Source organism: Brachyhypopomus gauderio, chromosome 19, assembly GCF_052324685.1.
Source record: "Brachyhypopomus gauderio isolate BG-103 chromosome 19, BGAUD_0.2, whole genome shotgun sequence".
Lineage (NCBI taxonomy): Eukaryota > Metazoa > Chordata > Actinopteri > Gymnotiformes > Hypopomidae > Brachyhypopomus > Brachyhypopomus gauderio.
The window spans coordinates 13,556,399-13,575,947 of record NC_135229.1 but is presented as its reverse complement, the minus strand read 5'-3'; the positions used below and the strand labels follow the sequence as shown (position 1 = coordinate 13,575,947).

Here is a 19,549-nt window from a genome sequence, read left to right as displayed (position 1 = left end):
GTGAGGGGGGGGGGGGGGGGGGGGGGGGGAGTGCTGGGCCACACCGCTGCTGGGTGTTGGGTACACACTCATTACCACCACACACTGCTGGGTGTTGGGTACACACTCATTACCACCACACACTGCTGGGTGTTGGGTACACACTCATTACCACCACACACTGCTGGGTGTTGGGTACACACTCATTACCACCACACCACTGCTGGGTGTTGGGTACACACTCATTACCACCACACACTGCTGGGTGTTGGGTACACACTCATTACCACCACACGCTGCTGGGTGTTGGGTACACACTCATTACCACCACACGCTGCTGGGTGTTGGGTACACACTCATTACCACCACACGCTGCTGGGTGTTGGGTACACACTCATTACCACCACACGCAGCTGGGTGTTGGGTACACACTCATTACCACCCAACACTGCTGGGTGTTGGGTACACACTCATTACCACCACACACTGCTGGTGTTGGGTACACACTCATTACCACCACACGCTGCTGGGTGTTGGGTACACACTCATTACCACCACACGCTGCTGGGTGTTGGGTACACACTCATTACTCCACACGCTGCTGGGTGTTGGGTACACACTCATTACCACCACACGCTGCTGGGTGTTGGGTACACACTCATTACCACCACACACTGCTGGGTGTTGGGTACACACTCATTACCACCACACACTGCTGGGTGTTGGGTACACACTCATTACCACCACACACTGCTGGGTGTTGGGTACACACTCATTACCACCACACACTGCTGGGTGTTGGGTACACACTCATTACCACCACACACTGCTGGTTCTGCACACACATGCGTATGCACATGCAGGACAAGGTTGGTGCCAAAGCATGAATTTTGGAAAGGAATGTGCCATCCATCCATCCATTCATTCATCCATCCGTCCATCCATCCATCCATCCATCCATTCATCCATCTGTCCATCCATTCGTCCATCCATCCATCCATCCATCCATTCATCCATCTGTCCATCCATCCATCCATTCATTCATCGATCTGATCCATCTGATCCATCTGTCCATCCATCTACCCATCCATCTGTCCATCCATCCATCCAACCATCCAACCATCCATTCATCTGCCCATCCATTCATTCATCCATCCATCCATCCATCCATTCATTCATCCATCCATCCATCCATCCATCCATCCATCCATCCATTCATCCATACATTCATTCATCCATCTGTCCATCCATCCATCCATCTGATCCATCTGTCCATCCATCCATCCATCCATCCATCCATCCATCCATCCATCCATCCATTCATCCTCCGCTTATCCAGGTCTGGGTAACAGGACCAGTAGGTGTTCCTCTCCCCAGCCACCTCTTCCAGCTCTTCTGGGGGGATATTGAGGCGTTCCCAGGAAAGCTGAGATATATAATCTCTCCAGTGTGTCCTGATCTCTCCAGTGTGTCCTGATCTCTCCAGCGTGTCCTGATCTCTCCAGTGTGTCCTGATCTCTCCAGCGTGTCCTGATCTCTCCAGTGTGTTCTGATCTCTCCAGTGTGCCCTGACCTCTCCAGTGTGTCCTGATCTCTCCAGCGTGTCCTGATCTCTCCAGTGTGTCCTGATCTCTCCAGTGTGTCCTGATCTCTCCAGTGTGCCCTGACCTCTCCAGCGTGTCCAGCGTGTCCTGATCTCTCCAGTGTGTCCTGATCTCTCCAGCGTGCCCTGATCTCTCCAGCGTGTCCTGATCTCTCCAGTGTGTCCTGATCTCTCCAGTGTGCCCTGACCTCTCCAGTGTGTCCTGATCTCTCCAGCGTGTCCTGATCTCTCCAGTGTGTCCTGATCTCTCCAGTGTGTCCTGATCTCTCCAGTGTGCCCTGACCTCTCCAGCGTGTCCAGCGTGTCCTGATCTCTCCAGCGTGTCCTGATCTCTCCAGTGTGTCCTGATCTCTCCAGTGTGTCCTGATCTCTCCAGTGTGCCCTGACCTCTCCAGCGTGTCCAGCGTGTCCTGATCTCTCCAGCGTGTCCTGATCTCTCCAGCGTGCCCTGATCTCTCCAGCGTGTCCAGCGTGCCCTGATCTCTCCAGCGTGTCCTGATCTCTCCAGCGTGTCCTGGGCCTTCTCTGGGATCTCCGCCCAGTTGGACACAAACAGAACGCCTCACCCAGCTGGGCATCCGGAACAGACGCCTGAACCACCTCAACTGGCTCCTCTATATATAACGGAAAGTGCTATTAACTCCAGTGTTGTGTAATTAGATAAACATCAGTGCCAATATCTCTCTCTCTCTCTCTCTCTCTCTCTCTCTCTCTCTCTCTCTCTCTCTCTCTCTCTCTCTCTCTCTCTCTCTCTCTCTCTCTCTTTGTGGTCATCATGTGAGACTTGACAAAGTTTCTTTAGTTCCTCTATAACGCCACATCAAGGTCAATATGAGCCTAAGGTCACTCCGCCTTTGATAATCCACGCCGATGTCGCCTGCTGTTGTCGCCGCCGCTGTCTGTCAGCACCTCCGACCTGTCGCTTTATTTAGACGAGCTGAATTTAATGTGAACAATCTGCTGATTTGGCTCCCCTCACAAAAACGCTGTTAGTAAACAGAAAGGCAAACATGCCCCAAAGAACAACGTAAACAGCCTGAGCGGCTAAACGCTTTTTCTGCTCCACAAACGTCCGAGAAGTAGACAATCAATAATCTTCTAAAACTGCATCAACCTCTTTTGAATTTATGCCACTGTGTGCCAGAATACTTAATCCTAAAGCAACCTAGATTTTAGTTAAAAGATATTAGATAAAAATTCTCAAAGCTTTGCTGTCTTAAAACACAGGCAGTTAGGCCAGCATATATATATACACACACACATATATATATATGACTCATTGACTTTTTTAAGCCACTCCCTTCAAAACCCTGTTGGGCTAACAGGTGTCACCGTAGGGTAACGCAGGAAGCAAATTGAAAAAAACAAACCCACTTCATTGCTGAGACGATGAAAAGAGCCCACTTTTCTCAACTTGCAACACATTAGGCAGCCGTGTTGACAACGCACTCCCCCAATGTCCCTAATGTGATGAGAAGCTCACGGCTTCAACTCCTCCTCCATGTCTGACTCCGCCTTCCCTGTGTGCACAAGACAGGGACCTCCCCCCTCTCAGCTCTTCCCGCCTCCTCAAACGCATCACCCCGACTAAAACTGGCCAAATAAATATATAAATAAATCCAGTAGAAGCATTTCCAGGCAGAACGGGCAGAGGAACTAACTGTGCTGCCAGCGTGTGGAAGACTGCGTGTACGAACCGGATGTCACAGCTCCCTGTTACGTAAGTGTGTGTATAATGGTGGTACACAGCAACACCTCCTCTCTCCCCTCCTCACGTCTTTGTGACTGCGTGCGGCTGAAGCCCATGCCAGCCCCCCAACGCCAGCTGCCCTCAACACTCTGAGAGCGTCTACTCCATCTCCAGACATCTGTGGGACGGTGCCCTCCATCTCCACCTGCGTTTGCTACGGCTGAAAGCGCCGTGGACCCGGGAGGCTCAGGGGACGACCCGGTGTTAGAGCTGAGACAGGGAGACCTCATTGATGCGGTGGTGGAGGGTGACTGACCTCTCAGGTGGGACGACCGCCCCAACTACTTCAACACGTCCCAGAGGGCCGCGTGGACCTCCAGTGTGGATATTTGAGAAGGCTTATAATGGTCTGAAAAAATGAAAAACTTCTGCCCTTTATTGATTTTTAGCTCTGTGCCAAATGCCACACTGTAAGTCAAAGAAACAGATCTGACACAGGCAGAAAACACGTCTCTTTTATGCCATGTTAAAATTGCTGAGGGCTTCAGCTGGAATGCGTTGTGGAGAGAGCTCTCACAAGAAAAGAAAAGAAAAAATACATCCAATCCATAAATGGAACATCCTCAAGGCTTTCAACACACACACACACACACACACACACACACACACACACACACACACACACACACACACACACACACACACACACACACACACACACCTATTTCAGCTATAATAACACATAACCCAAAGGTGGTGGCTCAGGATTAGAGGAATCCCTGCAGGTACTGTCTGCACTCTAGATCCTGAGCACCAATAAAAGATGGCTCATAAACATACAGTCAGAATCAGTAAAATGCTAGTTTAGTCTTCTCTGTGCAACCCTTTACCCTGCAGTCGACTCTGACTCCTACCACTGAAGACTTTTTACCAGTAAAGAAAAATAGCAGAACTTCTAATGGATCTTCTAGAGTTGACTTCAAACCTCTAAACCACCTTCGTGGTTATAAAGTCGTCACTTGTAATTTTAGCATTTTGGGGGTGGAATGCCCCAATGATGCTAGTGATTAGTGATGCTTGTGTGAGAACATATTGATTCCAAAACATGCTTCCAATGCTTGAATGCTACGAATCAGTCACAACAAATAACCTGCACTGAGGACAATGTTGTGATGCATCCATTAGATCCAGACCTCATGTTAGGAAAGAGCAATGTTCCCTTTCAACAATGACATGCTGCCGAATCATTAATGACATTACATTAACAACGTGTGTCATTGTGCAACAAGTGTCTCTAATTCCAAAGTGGTGCCACAGTTGCAGCACTTGTGTGGGTGCAAGACTTTTAAAATGTTCTGTGGGGCAGCGAATTGCTCAGTTGGTTTCATTACCATTCTGCAATGAACGGGGGGAGGGGGGGGTCTGTCGTTTCTAATATTGCCGCCCACAACTGAGCTGCATGAGGCAAAGCGTCAAGGCGAAATGGCATGAGGAGTCTTCTTGAGTCCAAGCATAGCGGCCCACGGCTGGCACGGGCGCAAGAATCTGCTCTGTGATTTTTAAAGGGTCTGGGTGGGGTGTCTCTATATGTTTTCTCCAATTTATCTCATGAAGGAATCATTGATGCAGTGTATAGAGGAAAGTGCATTTGACATCGGGATTTAATTCCAGTGAAATCGGTCTTTGCATTGTATTGTGTTGTATGAGAAGACAGGGTTTTGATTAAAGATTTTATATGTCTTAAGAGACAAAAGCTCACTCATACTGACACCGACCTTAAAACATTCCCCCCCATTGTCCTTTAACACAGACGAAATCCGCAGCTATAGCAGAAATAAAAATGTCTCTCACAAGTCCAATTAATGTTTGCAGTTGTATTTAGTATACTTTGTTGTAAATGTTGACGTGATGCGTGTAAATGGAGATCTTATGAATAGCAGTCAGTTCACCAACTATTTACACCATCTTACACTATCCACGTCAGTTAGACACAGAAATGTCCCATGTGTGTTGAAGCTGCCACACAATGCAGTAATTCAGTATTTTAAATTGATCTCTGATGTGTACACAGAAGATATGTGATACTGGATGAGGCAAAGTGCCCAGTTTCATACACCCATGTAAACCATATAATTTCTTCCTAGAATGAAACGCTCTTTTGTCTTTTTTTGGTGAGCTCATGAATAATCGGATGAGTTCTGCTCCCATTGGTTGGTTCACAGTGAGGCAACACAACTACAGCCTGCTACAGCTGTGAGAGGTGAACCATTGAGCGATTCGATTGGCTGTGCTACCTGGGTTGCTCCACTAGGTGCATTAGTTTGGCTAGCTACATGAAACGTTCAATTCAAAATGACTGGGCTCCAACAGGCAGGAAGTGGATAAAATTACATAGCTAGTTTCTTACAGGTTGTGGTTGTGATGCTACTACATTTAGAAATTACCCTTCTGTGTCAAATTCCTACTCAAGCCTGCTTGAAATTCTCCAAGGGTTGAGAAACTGTCTGAAGTGAATTGTGCGGAGCAGATTTACGTATGAACATCAAGCTCCTCGAGAATTCAGCACTGGCTCCTCAGGAATGTTCCGGGCAGTGCGGACGCCCCCTACACAGCCTGGAACGCTACATTCCTGTACACACACACTGCCATGTTCCTTGATGTTCCACAGTAGTTGTTTTGTTCTTCGTGATATCTGCAGAACTGTTGATGCTTTAAGCTTTAGGTGTTAATGTGTTAATTAAGTCCATGTTAATATTGCTTGGTCTAGAATGGCGGCTGGAGTATGCAAATCTTGGGTGCGTACATATTAATGAGTAAAGACTGTTACAAAACAGCTTAGGATGTCTCAATTGGCCCATTTCACTGCTCTCGTTTCCTTATTCATTGCCATTAGCACTTGAAATAGGATACAAGATGTATGTCAGTTCCATGTACTAAGCTTTCCTTATTCAACTATGCCAAGGTAAATACAGGTGCTCTGTCCATGGTGCTGAAACTGCAGGTTCCATCCTGGTGGTGTAATTCTGTGTAATTCTATGGAGTACCATGGTGTGTAGAGATCATGGTGTATCTGACCTAGTCTTATGCGCATGTTTTGCACTTGATATCACTGAATCTATTTTTCAGTCTGCTTGTATGTTTCATATGCTTCTCTGCTACCTGCTGTTTGTTTATTTACAGTTGTTGTTAATCCAGTTTATTATTGCGAGCAGGTTTGTGAACACAGGTGAGCTGAGCTAGGGAGCGGTGTTGCTGTTTTAGGATCAAAGCCGAAGTCTTTATGGAATACTAAAGGGTGTTTAACACTAGTGTTGCTCAGGGGACCCGAGGACAAATGAATAAAAGATGTAGCACCCATTTTTCCAACACATGGCAACCCAGATCCAGAAAGACACCCACGCTCTGGCCAGCGCTTGGGAGGAGCAGACAAAGTAGGTCACTGTAGCGGGTCATTCATCTCACCACGTCTCAGGAGGAACCATGAGGAACGCTGTGGGTGACATCTTTAAGGGATATCGGTACAGGCCCACAACATTAACAACATGGGGTTTAAAAACCATAACAGGTATTGGAGACACGATGGGGAAAGAGCGACAAAAATAGGTCTGGTCTCAATCGCTAACATGGTAAACAGTTATTTTATTCCATGTGGGAAAATGACATTGCCTTGAAATAGTTCATTCCAAGAACTTAGAGTATGAAGACAATTTCTGGTTTGGAGTTATCCTGTCTAGACTGAGGATGCCATATTCAGTTTCTGACAGGTTCACTCAGTAGCGATCACTCAAAACCATAAGCTCTATTAAATAGAATATTTCTTCAGTCCTGCTCGCTTCCTAAATGTCTATATAAGTTTCATTTTAGTGATGTGGCCCACTGACCAGTAATGTTAATTAAAATCATTTCAATTTTCGCATGATAAAAGGATAAAAAGGATAAAAAGGATAAAAAATACATTAAAGCAATAACCCTCCCATGAATGTTTAACACATGCAGTCAGTCTCTGCATATGTCGAACAGAAAACCATTTAATATTCCAGTTACAATTAAATCAAATATGAACATTTTGTGACTCCACTGCAGTTCTGGCCTGAGTGATCATTAACATATAGCCTATCACTAATGTCTTCAAATTAAAATCTTTAAATTAAAATCTAATGTCTTCAAATTGTTAACAATCAAGCTATAGCAAAATGCTATAAAACATACAGATCAAATTTTGTATGGATGAAGTATGAAAACAAAAGTCTGGATGTTTTGATAGGCCTTTGGGTACCACGATTATAGTACAGAATGAAGACAGCTCGCATCAACCAAGTTTCAGATTGTGTACCATTATGGTTTCTATGTCAGTTTGGTATGTGGTCATACTGTACTTTTACTTTACAGTGTACAAAGTGTGGCAAGGATTAGTGACATCACTAGTTGAGATGATGTCACTAATTACATCCCAACGAGAAGCTCGCTGGGATGTCAACTCACTGTTTACAACCATTGTTTTGAAAGGCATGACTTATCGGGAGGAAAAACTGAATAAATAAAAAGAACACAAACTAGTTCTTAAACTTGGTGTAAAACCTTGGAGCTTCATACTGTAATGCTGATACACTCAGGAATAATTAAAGTACTCAAATCAAAGGAGTCTGCAGATCTCTGTGTCCTTCTTCTTATATTGTGCTGTGCGCACTAATTACTGTGAGCCGGGCAGCCCTACGTAAACCCGCTCCGAACCGGAGTGAGCGAACAGCCCAGATCACGACTGACACGCCCAGTTCACCGGCGGCCGGTCGCTGGTGAAGTGTGAAGGGCTGTCTGATCTTCAGGCTGATGGATAGACACGTCATGCTCTTTGTCTTACTGACATCACCAGGAACAACACTGCTGCTTGCCAGTTAAATAATTAAGCCCAGATGCTGCGGTGAAGAAACGGGGTGACTTTGGATTTGACAAGCTGCAACACAATTAATGAAAGTGTGTGTACTAGTGGTTTAATGAGATCCTTACCCTTTAAAAGAGTGGGCCTTGTTATAATAAAGTGTGGGATTTTCTTTTTAATTATTGTTAGTTTCTCGACTTCTGCACGGCGTTCTTTTAAGGACACGGGAGGGAAGGCCCAGGGAGCTGGAGAAAATGTTAATCTGACATTATTGTGCATCTGAAAATAGCCTGAACGCTCAGGCCACTCTGGAAGCGAATGCTAACCATCTCGTGGAGTGGAGAAACAGCAGCGCTCAAAACCCGGAGGACTGACTTCCTCTACAGGACAAAGCAGTCTGTTTTGCTTTTCTATATGCATGTGAAATTGCACTGATCCTTCAAGATACTGAGAGGCAGGAAGTCGCTCTGAGGAAATCTGTTTATGCAGAGAGCGCACGCTCTCTCCTGGTGAAACCGTCGCCCTCGGGCCAGCGTGTTGCCGGGCCTCGCGGTACCATATAGACACGGCAGCTTCGCAAATAAAAGAGTGTGCAAGCTCCGCTCGACCAACAGATCCTGTCAGGCCAGAGAGGACAGACTCTTCCAGAGGGACATAACTTCCAGTGTGCTTTGACACAGATGTCCAACAGCAGAAGTCCATTTCGTATGGGCCAGGATCACTGTCTAACGTCCTGTTCCAAACAAGATGAAAAAGTGACCCAGAGTAACCAAAGATGTGTCTCGAAAAAACGCTCAGAGGCAAAGAAAAATGCCAAAGCACAATCACACATATTTGTAATTCTGTACAAAATACCCCTACCACTGCCACTGAGGACTGGCATGTGTTATTTCATTTGCATATCCTATTATCGACCGTGTTCTGTACACACACAAACGCACCTCGTGTGCAAAAACTTGATGAAGGACTGTCTGAAATGTTCTGTTTCTTTGGAAACCTTGGGTAGAAAACTGAAATTCTTACTACCTGTACATTTTTAACTATAGTACCGAGTTTCCTCCTTAACAAGGCTACAGCTGGCTAACAGCTAACCTCTATCTAGGAAAAAAATGTCCTTTTCAAAATAACAAAAATTGGTTTGATCCAGATTTAACCCATTAATTCAAATACCATTAGCCAGACTGTGAGGAAAAGTGAAAAAAAAACTGAACAGCATTGTAAGAAGATTAAAGCTGCATACATGCCCAAGATACAGAAAGCAACAAAATAATATCCAGGCGTGTTGATATCCCAGTGAGCATTTCTCAGTCAGCTGTGGGGAAATGTAACATACATCACGCCACCCAGGCACAACCTCAACAAGGCAATCCCTCGAAATTCAGAGTGAGAAGAAGTCTTGTGAGAACTGCCACAGAGAGACCAACGTGTCTGAAGCGCCTCTAGAGATCAGTAGCTCAGATTGGAGTTAAGGTGCACTAAACAATATCAAGAGTTCTGCATAACAGTGGTCTGAACGGGAGGGTAGCTAGAAAGAAGCAGTTAATGAAGAAAACACACACCAAAGCTGGAGTTGTCCAGACAGCATGACAGCTCCTGCAGTCAAATAAAAATTAAGTCAAAATTAAGTAAGAATCTGTGTTGATATTGGAAATGAACCTGAAAACCTTGAGCAAATTCCTTCTCAAACCTTGTGCAAAGCTGGTACAAGCATACATACAGACCTAGAGCAAAAGCTCCAGCAAGGACCAGTCTAAAAGGGTGGAATTGTATTGCAAGCAGCATTTTTTCAGCTGCTTTTCATTTTTTCATTAATTTTATAGACTCTGATGGCAAATATTCAATTTTTTGATTTTGAAAATGTACTTTAAGAGCATAATGTTTTTCAATAAAAATAATGTCTGGAACAAACTGTGTGAAAGCATAATGATAATGCTAGCTAACGTTAGCCACACTGAACACTTAATGTTCAATATCAAGCCAGTTGCCATAAATGCATTTATAACACCATATGACGTCAAACCCATTTGTTTGATTAAAATGATTTCAAACAAGAATACTCAATTATCTGAAAATGATACAGATGATGGTTAATTCGTGAACAAATGTAGCATGTGTCTAAAAGACCTGGATCTACGTTGGCCTGTTCACACCTTCTGTTAACATGTGTTTCATGTCTAGATCAAATCTGGCTATATTTGGACTGGATTCCATTTACACTTGCTAAAATGTGTCCTCTGTTTGTCCAGATGAGATTTGACTCTATTCTCCGGAGTAAAAAATGCGTCACCACTTAAAATATTTCCATTTTACTTCCTGCTACACAAGGTGCATTCCAATTGCCCTACCAATGAAGTTTATTATTATATTTACTTATTTATTTATTCTGAAATGTCAGAACTGCTCTAAGACCCATCCAACAGAACAACAAGGTAGTCCTATAGGTCAGGATCCTCACCCCTGCTCTCAGTGAAAAGATAGACAATAAAACACAAGCTTCTTACAAACAGCATCTTTCTGTTACAAAATAACATCCATCCCCATGGAACACTGTCTCTGTGCCACAGCCAATTAAATTAAAGTCACGAGAACAGGGTTCCATCTCCTGAAATAGTCAAAGGTCAAAGGTGGTGGGGTTAAAAGGCCAAAGGTAAAAGGTGGTGGGGCCACGGCTTGACCACAAACACTAATGGCCATTGAAAACTCCCGGTCATTACTACCCTGCTAGTATAATGGTATCAGGTGTCTAGGTTGTAATACTTAAATAATAGTTATCAGCCCTTAGCATTTTTGGTTGTACACAGCATTACGAAATGCATTTTTTCATTTACAACATGTGGTAAGCGTTCTCATTAAGAGCAAAAATATTTACGTACGTAGCATGTGGTAAGTATGAGAAATGAATCTCCCGCCCTGATATTACGGCTACACCACGCTAACAACTGAACTACAGCAGCTCTGTTGCACGGTGCTGTCTGGGCTTTTGTAGAGCTGGTTACTGAGGTTGGTTCAGTATGTGAAGGTATCATGTAGGATTAACTACAGTTTCAGTTACGTTTGTTGGATTTCAAATGTTACATTTACTGCCTGTGACACGTCGGGTGTCATGGAGCCATGAGGCGGGCGCAAACCCAGAGAGGAGGGAGATTTAATGAAGGGCGATCCATACACAGGGTCACATAAGCAGTCCAGGGTCAGATCAGATGAAACGTTAAACAAAGGCATTACCCAACACTTTGAACCACTCACAAACATGGACAAAATGGCTGTGGCACAAATAACAACGAACAGCCCAGACATAACTGAACAAGGTGTTTAAATACACCAAACAAAACAAGGAACACCTGAACATGATAACGAGGGGCGGGGTTACAAAACACAAGGCGGGACCAAGACTGATAGTTAGCACATGGCTACATAAACAGACCTGACAGGTGGGGGTGGGGCTTGACGTGACACTGCCCCAGTTTTGTTTTATTTAGCATCTTTGTGAGTTAGCCCAAATATCACAAAAACAAATTCTTATGTTTAATAAAACTTTTCCAATTATTAATTGTTCTCAATGAAGCACACATGATGATTAGCACACATGACTCCGTAGAGCGGAGGGTGGCGGCCATTAGTTCCGTAACAGGTTGTTTCCAGGCAACAAGCCACTTCCATGACGATGGCCTGACTATGCTGCCACCACACAGCTAAATATGAATAAAATCTATATCGAACAATTTTACAAAAAAAAAAAAAACATGGTGTGCATAAACTTTACAGTATTTAACTATTTATCTTTACAGTATTTAACTATTTATCTTTACAGTGTTTAATCACTCAAAAGATCTTTTGTCATGGACATACACTGCGAGTTATACCTCTTTTGAGTTAGTTTGTCTGAAAGATATTGATATTGATGGCTGCCAGTCAGATAGTGTGTGTGTGTGTGTGTGTGTGTGTGTGTGTGTGTGTGTGTGTGTGTGTGTGTGTGTGTGTGTGTAATTGTGTAATTGAAAAAGATGGCTAAGTTTGGTTCTGTGTACAAGATCCATTACAGAACGCCGGTCTCTTTGGCAAAACATCCTTCCAGTTTGGCACCGAGATGCGTCTGCTTTCAAAGACAGGTTCCCTCGTAAAATAGCGAACCGTAGTATAACGGCAATATTTAGCTAATCTCTGCAGCGTTCAGGCCGGCCTTCAGTTTTCCACAGGGAGAGAAACTGAGAGAGTTGTACTGTTGGTGCCACCCACTGTCGTATCTGCGGTAAGCGTGTGGGCCCGTAGCCGTGGCAACAGGACACCCCCCCCCCCCCCCCCCCCTCTGTCAGTAATAAAAGTGTGGGGTTGTCAAATAAGCCAAGTGCCTCGGTGCGTCGTGCGACGCGGAGCAGACCCAGCGGGGAGAGGATCGCAGCGTCTCACTGCGTGACTTCGCTCGTCCGCAAGAGAGCGGCGCGGGAGACGCGTGCGGAACTCCCGTCGTCTCGGAGGTGTTCCCGCGAGCAGGAACGTCGTCTCCGAGGTGTCCGCCGGTGTGGTTCGGAGTGTGGATGGACGGCAACCCCCTCCCCGGTCGCCCTGCACCGGAGCAGGACGGGGCGTGTGCAGGCGTGTTAGCGGCTACCCACGCACCCGCCTCTGCTCGCAGCGCCGGAGACCTACAGGGGGAGGGGCTCAAACGTGGTGGATGAACACCTCTCTGAATCAAATCAAGCGTAACGCACAGCACTACCAGATACAACCAACCACGCCGAGTTAGAATGTCACCTTTCCCTAAGAACAAACATCTAGTGCAAGTTCTATTTTTGAGACATTTATTTGTCAGATGAAAGAAACACTTTTGTTGAAGCGCTCTGTGGCATCCTTAGACTACATCACTGGCAGCCTTGAGAGGAGAAAACAACCGGGGAGCTGTATAACACAGCAAATACACTTACATCATTCTCACAAGTCTGTGGCTAGAGCCTCGGGAGGTGCATACCTGCTGCTGTCTGCGTGGCACTAGGGTTACAGGTGCACAACTCTCGCTATCATGGGGCCTGGTGGACTACTGCTGATTTGGGAAGCTTAGAGAGCAGATCAATGAACTGTGTGAGCTTGTGTGTGTTTAAGAGAGTGAAAGAGAGACCAGAGAACACCCTGCGGGGGGGCCCTGCTGGAAGCTTCCGCAGTAGAGTGGATATCACTCAGTTGGGGGTCCCCTGTACTGACAGGCCAGACTATTAGCTCAGTTTCATTTTGTCCAGTGTCATTTTGCAACATCCCACTCACTTAGTCCCAGTACCAAATAGACAAAAGCCTCTCAAAACATGTTACTCACTACTCTAAGATCAATACTATATATATATATATATATGTGTATATGGACTTTATAATTCCATCCTTTTCCGTGTATAGTCAGCTCTGACACACAGATCAGTTGAGTTAGCTGGGGTGAATCATGGGTGTTTTCATGACGCAACCACTGCTATACCGAGCTGCATTTTTTTTTTTTTTTTCGTGAATCATCCTCCCACCTTGAATAGCATAAATACCACCTGTTCCCCAGAGACTAGCAGACAGGGCTTCTGCAAAGGCCTGCAAAGATGCGCATACACAGAGACCTTCATTAGCATGCAAGCCCCGCCCCCTCCACCATCCCCCGCTCCAGGTGCGTCTGCCGGAAATACTGGCCCCGACCTTTCGAAGGAAGTTTTTAATGAAACATTTCGGATTATCAGCCAACACGAACTGTGAGAGCATGGCTATTAATGCAATCTTGGCCTTTGACATAACTTGATATTCATTCCGTCACATATTGCTGTGAAGTAGAACTCTTAATTGACGCGTATAATAATCAAGTACAAGGACTGGGCCATTTTGACACTCTTACTGCAAGATGGCCCCCACAGAAATCTGTACTCTTTAAAAACACACCAGTAATGGTGAACGGGGCATTTCAACTGCTCTGAAGCAGTCACAAGTTAGAACACAGAGCGGTCTCTGCAGTCCATGTGACAGTAATGTGCTATGAAATTGTGTCATCTCCGGTGAGTCATGGGAACGGAGCTGACCAAATCGACAGTCAGACGGCATTAAAGTGACTGGCTTAGAGCACCGTGCTGTCACACACACGCTGGCCTCGGTCAGCCCGCCTCTCAAGCCCATCCGTGTATGACCAAATAGCTTTAATAGATTTTTAGCTCAAACTATGAACTTGAAAATAGCTTCATAAAAAGCAGGTCGGACTTTGCGATAGCAAGTGAGGTCAGGATCAGGGGATCCTAGCTGCCCCAAAGGTGTATTTTACTGAACCGGTTATTGTCTTTAATTGAGCTTTACAGAACACTAGTGGCCCCATTTCATTGCTAATGGGATCATTTCATTCCCAGCTCCCCAAAGCAGCGGGTGTGGGACTGCGAGTAGATACAGACCAGCTCGCTAGTTCCTCTACTGGTTTCTCCAGGTTTGCTGTGCCAGAATGGAACAAACATCTATCTGTATCCTGCACAGCTGGTTTGATCCGATACATCACTTTACGTATACACCGCGACCGATATTAGTCTTGGGCTGTGGAATCACGTTACACAGTGTTTAAGTTTATCCATTTTGACAAGGTCCCGTTTGCACAGTTTACACCTGTCCACATTTTAATGGCTCTTATTTAAAACCACAGATTGAGTGGTTTGTGATGCCTTAAGGTCACAGGACACTAGACGGTTCCCTTTGCTCTCTTCCCCTCTCTCTCCTCTCTCCCTCTCTTCTTATTTCTCTTCATTTTGTCTCTCGCTCTTGCCCATTGACTAAGTTCCTTCCCAAAGTAAGTCACTACTAGTTCTTACCCACTAGGTCTTCTGATCGCTACCATCGGTAGAAGGTGTAGCTAAAGCTTCGCCATGACGTGTATATCCAGTACTTCTTTTGACATTGTCCTCTGCACTATACTGCAGGACATCTGAATGTGTCTGGAGGGAAGCATCTCCTGCTGTGTTTCGTATACATGATGTAGCACGTGGTGCGGACCGGCTGGTATTACTGTAGCCGAGAGGAAGTGACCCACCTTTCCCCACTCACAGGACGAGCGCAGTTGTGCTCTACAACGAACACACCGTCTGGTTATTTCCATTATCATAACGTGAGAGCGTTATTCAGACCCACGTCCACCTTCATCAGGACGATGGTTTGTGCTCCTTATGAATCGAACCCATGACTTCAGTGTGACTGCCACCCTGGTGTGATTGCTGCAGGTGCTCAGCTAACATCACTTCTTCTTCATGTTCATCTGAACTGTGATTTGCATATATATCTCAGAATGGCAGCACGAACGGAAACAGAACCATGGATCTCGCTGTTGCGAGCACGTCGCCGTACGTGAGTCCCCAGATGCGTGGTCTCACATCTGGCATGAAGTCGAGAGTGAACACAAAGACGACTTTATACGAAGGAAAATGAATAGAACCCGCAGAACAGAAAGAGAGACCCCGTCAGATCTGATGGGCGGGAGTTTCTCATCCCGTTGTGGGGAGTCCCCAGAGGACATAAATGTCACCAGTTTGCGACCATGGAAACAGGCTGTGATGAGTGATGAAGAGAGATTAAAGTGCGCTGTTGTCACATTCCACCGTGTCTCATCTCAGGATGGACTTGGAGCGCTTTCTTGTTCAACCGGTTCTGACAGATGTAGCAACTCGCGCAATAATACAGACGCGTTTCACGGTAGAAAACGGTACGAGCACGTGTGCGTCTTGCGAGGACGCACGGGAACTTGTAAGGTGTTCTCACTAGGATACACTAATTCAGTCATCGAAGTGAGATGTAGGCTACTGGTTGTCAGCAAAGGCAAATACCTACTTGTAAGCCACATAATTCACTTGAAAATAACCCAATAAATAGGTGGCCAACGCGCTGGGGTAAGGGGCTCCGAGTTTTGAGTCATTGGACTGATTTCTGCCTATTATCACCTGCCTATTCCCATTTCACAGTGTGGCGTACACGGTATGACTCTATTGATTTTGATAAGCTCAATAAGATAAATTTGATTATCGTTTAATGCGCAGGTCTACAGCCCTGGCAGCAGGAAAGTCGATACAAATTGCTAGCAAGCCGGTCTTTGTTATACATCGCGCGTAATGTACTAGTGAGGATGAGGAACGCAATGCCTTAACATTTAAGTCTGGACCAATTCAAGACATCGATCGCTAGACAGTACGGATGCATGTTCTAGTCAATGTGGTCTTCCAGCATCTACAAGAATTCAATGCAATATGAATGACGTGGTTTTGCCTCAACAAATAAAGGTAATTTGCTAGATAGACACAAACGTTCAGTGTTATCGTGGATAAACTACAAAATAATAAAAGACTTACCTCGGGTTCTTTATTAATCACAGTTCATAATCCCCAAATAGTGACCAGTACCGACCAGAGCACGAAAAGGCTGTGGGTAGATGAGGCTGGAGACACCACACCTGACAGCGCGCTCTGTTGCTGCAGCGGACACGCCGATATGGTCTTGGGCTCACGATGGAGTCTTTAAGAAGCGGAGCGGATCGGAGCGGGTCGGAGCGGATCGGAACGGATCGGATCGGAGAGGATCGGAGCGGATCGGGCGTCAAAGTGAATCTATTGGCCGTTTTAAGTACGGCTGCAAAATGCATCGAGACCTCAAAAACCTGAATTTGACCACATATGGTCAAATCTCACGTAGCACCACGGTACTGTTCGTCAGAGCGAACCACACACATGATTAAAAAGGAAATGGACCAGACCGGTATAAACAGTGTGTGAACGTGTGTTCATCTATTTATTACGGTGCAATCACAGAGATACTTGGATCTATGTCGCCCCTCGCGGTCCAACACGGTCCGTTTGTTGAGCGAAGTTTCAGAGATGAACGAAGAGATTCATCTCGTAGTTTCAAAGTGACTAAAGACATCAGGGTCAAATCTCCGTCCCCTCTTCCGTCCACTAATAGAGGATGTGACACACTGATGGTGTGATTCCCTAGTGCAGTGGTTCTCAAACTTTTTACACAAAGTACCACCAACTGTCAAACGAAAAACCTCCACGTACCACCCCCCCCCCCCCCCAAAAAAAAAAGAAAAAGCTGTTTGGCGAGTTTAAGTTGTTGACGGGGGGTTAGCGAACGTAAATTGTTACCGGGAGGATGTAAAATGGACACAAGATAAGTATTATATCGCGGTGGTTGGTGCCAGAGCGAACTAGTAACTCATTGAATCATAGATGTGGATCAGAGGTAAATAAACTAGATTTTTTTTGTCGGCGTGAGAAATCGGATGTGTGGCGTGTGAAGACGGTCAAATGCGTGTGTCTCACGCTCAATGCGTGAAAGTTGGCAACCCTGCTCATTACACACATATGTTATAATGTAGTTCTCCTGTAGTTCGTGTTGGTAGGGGTTTACAGCACAAAAAGTCTTCGTGCGACATGCCCTCATACTCATATCGCACGGAAACGAGCAAGTTGGCTAAATCTGCGACATCTATGGATTCATCTACCTGCAGTGAGAAGCATTTACTCATTTTAATTCTCTCGGTCAATGTTTGTCTGACGTTGTTCGCCATTTCATCAATTCTGCGAGTGACTGTGTCGTTTGAAAGATGCACCAGATCGAGCTGTTTAGCGACTTTTTCTCCGCAAATAATACGAGTCATCCCTTTTAGTTTCTGAATTTCAGGACTTGTCATAATTCTGTTTTAATTAAAAAAATGTGTTGTGTAAAAAAAAAAAAAAAAAAAAAAAAAAAAAACTCAAAGCATCTTTTATTTTCCGAGCTCATCTGGCGTACCACCGCGGGGTGCTCTGCGTACCACCAGTGGTACGCGTACCACAGTTTGAGAACCACTGCCCTAGTGTAATGTGTCTGGATTATATTATTATCTGAATATGTAGATACTAAGTCATACCTCATATTTCCAAGAGACATCTGACTACTTTGAATTTCCCAGAGTGCACAGAATAATCTAGACCATATTTATGGGAAAATATCACCGTGCCAGAAAACACGTGAGTCCAGGAGATAAATGTATTATTAAAGAGGGCTTGTTTGATCCGCGCCAGGTTTTGGACGATGCCATATAGATTAACGTTACACGCTGTACAGAACACAGTAAAATGGTTATGAATGAATTATTTTCATCTATCTATTGATGGCAAATGCACGGGCAGGACAATTTTCACTGTTGCTTTGACAACCGACACCTGTTTTGTGTTATTCCACAGTGAGGACATTATTTGATGTGTCTAGAGGTTTTAGAGTTAGTTTAGGTCTATTCAGGTTCTCTTATCTGGATCAATGCAACCCTCAGTTTTGTATGAAAATCACACCATTCACACCTTTATTAATAAAATTGGAGAATGAAAAGGACAAGATTCCCTTTATTTTTCAGGAGATACATTAGTTACATCATTCTTAAACGTATTTTTCCATAATAAAATGTGTAATGTTTGTTTTTAAAATGAAGAATTAAAAATTGTTAGAAGGATTTTAGAAGAATTTTCATGAATGTGCTTAGAAAATTAATATATTTTCCTATAAGTGTCTTGAACATATCACAGTATTCACTGCAGGCCAAGTTCCACTTTGAAAGCAGTCTGTTTGGAGCTCCGTGCTCTTCAAGGGCATCTGTGGAGTACCAGAGTGTGTGTGAACTCCTTCACTGAGGGCGTTAGTGACACACACCTGGATGGCACTGGACTAGTGTGGGAGGGAAACTGGACTAACTCCTAACCTTATGTGGCGTTATAACTACAGACTCGCCAAGAGAACTTCACCGCAATCGACGGGTGCGCCGGAGCGTTCACCGTGGGACGTCTGCGCTAACGCCACAGTGCAGTGGGGACGCCGCTTTACTTTAGGGACTCTGAGTTCTCCAGTAACGGACCTTCAGTGCGCGACGTATGGCGCCTTGACTACTGCGACAGCAGGTGAGGGTGTGTGCACACTGTGCGCCAGGACGTTTGCAGGTCTGTTAACCCTTAACACATCAGAACTACTGCAATTTGTTTCTGCATTTTATTGAACATATATTATATTATACACGTGCCTTAGAATATATTGGAAACACTGATAGAATGCATATAGTACATTTATCAGAATCAGAATACTTTATTTATTATAGATATTTACAGTATGACTGTATAACTAGTAGAAATTACAGTCTGAAATGTACAGAGTTGCAGAACAGACCATGAAAATAGCAAAACAAATAGGAACGGACAAGCTTTTAAATGCTATTGACCTCCGATTATAGTGAGTATTCATAATCAGACATAACTGAGCAGTGTAACAGATTCAGAAGGACTATGGTCACTGCAGTCTTACTTCCCCAAGCTGTCAAACCCTCATCACTCTCTCAGTCTCAAAATGAGATGGGGGGAGTGGGTAATGACATAGGGGCAGAGGTGCAGGGAGGGGG

At 44.9% G+C, this 19,549-nt stretch overlaps 1 protein-coding gene across 1 annotated transcript in view; it reads right to left on the bottom strand.

Moving 5' to 3' along the window:
• dlgap1a (discs, large (Drosophila) homolog-associated protein 1a) overlaps positions 1-16,799 on the bottom strand; it is a 102,919-nt gene extending 86,120 nt beyond the window's left edge. Inside the window, 1 exon segment of the mRNA XM_076981722.1 lies at positions 16,479-16,799. The gene's annotated coding sequence lies outside the window, so the exon portion shown is untranslated.
• Positions 16,800-19,549: the final 2,750 nt, after the last annotated feature.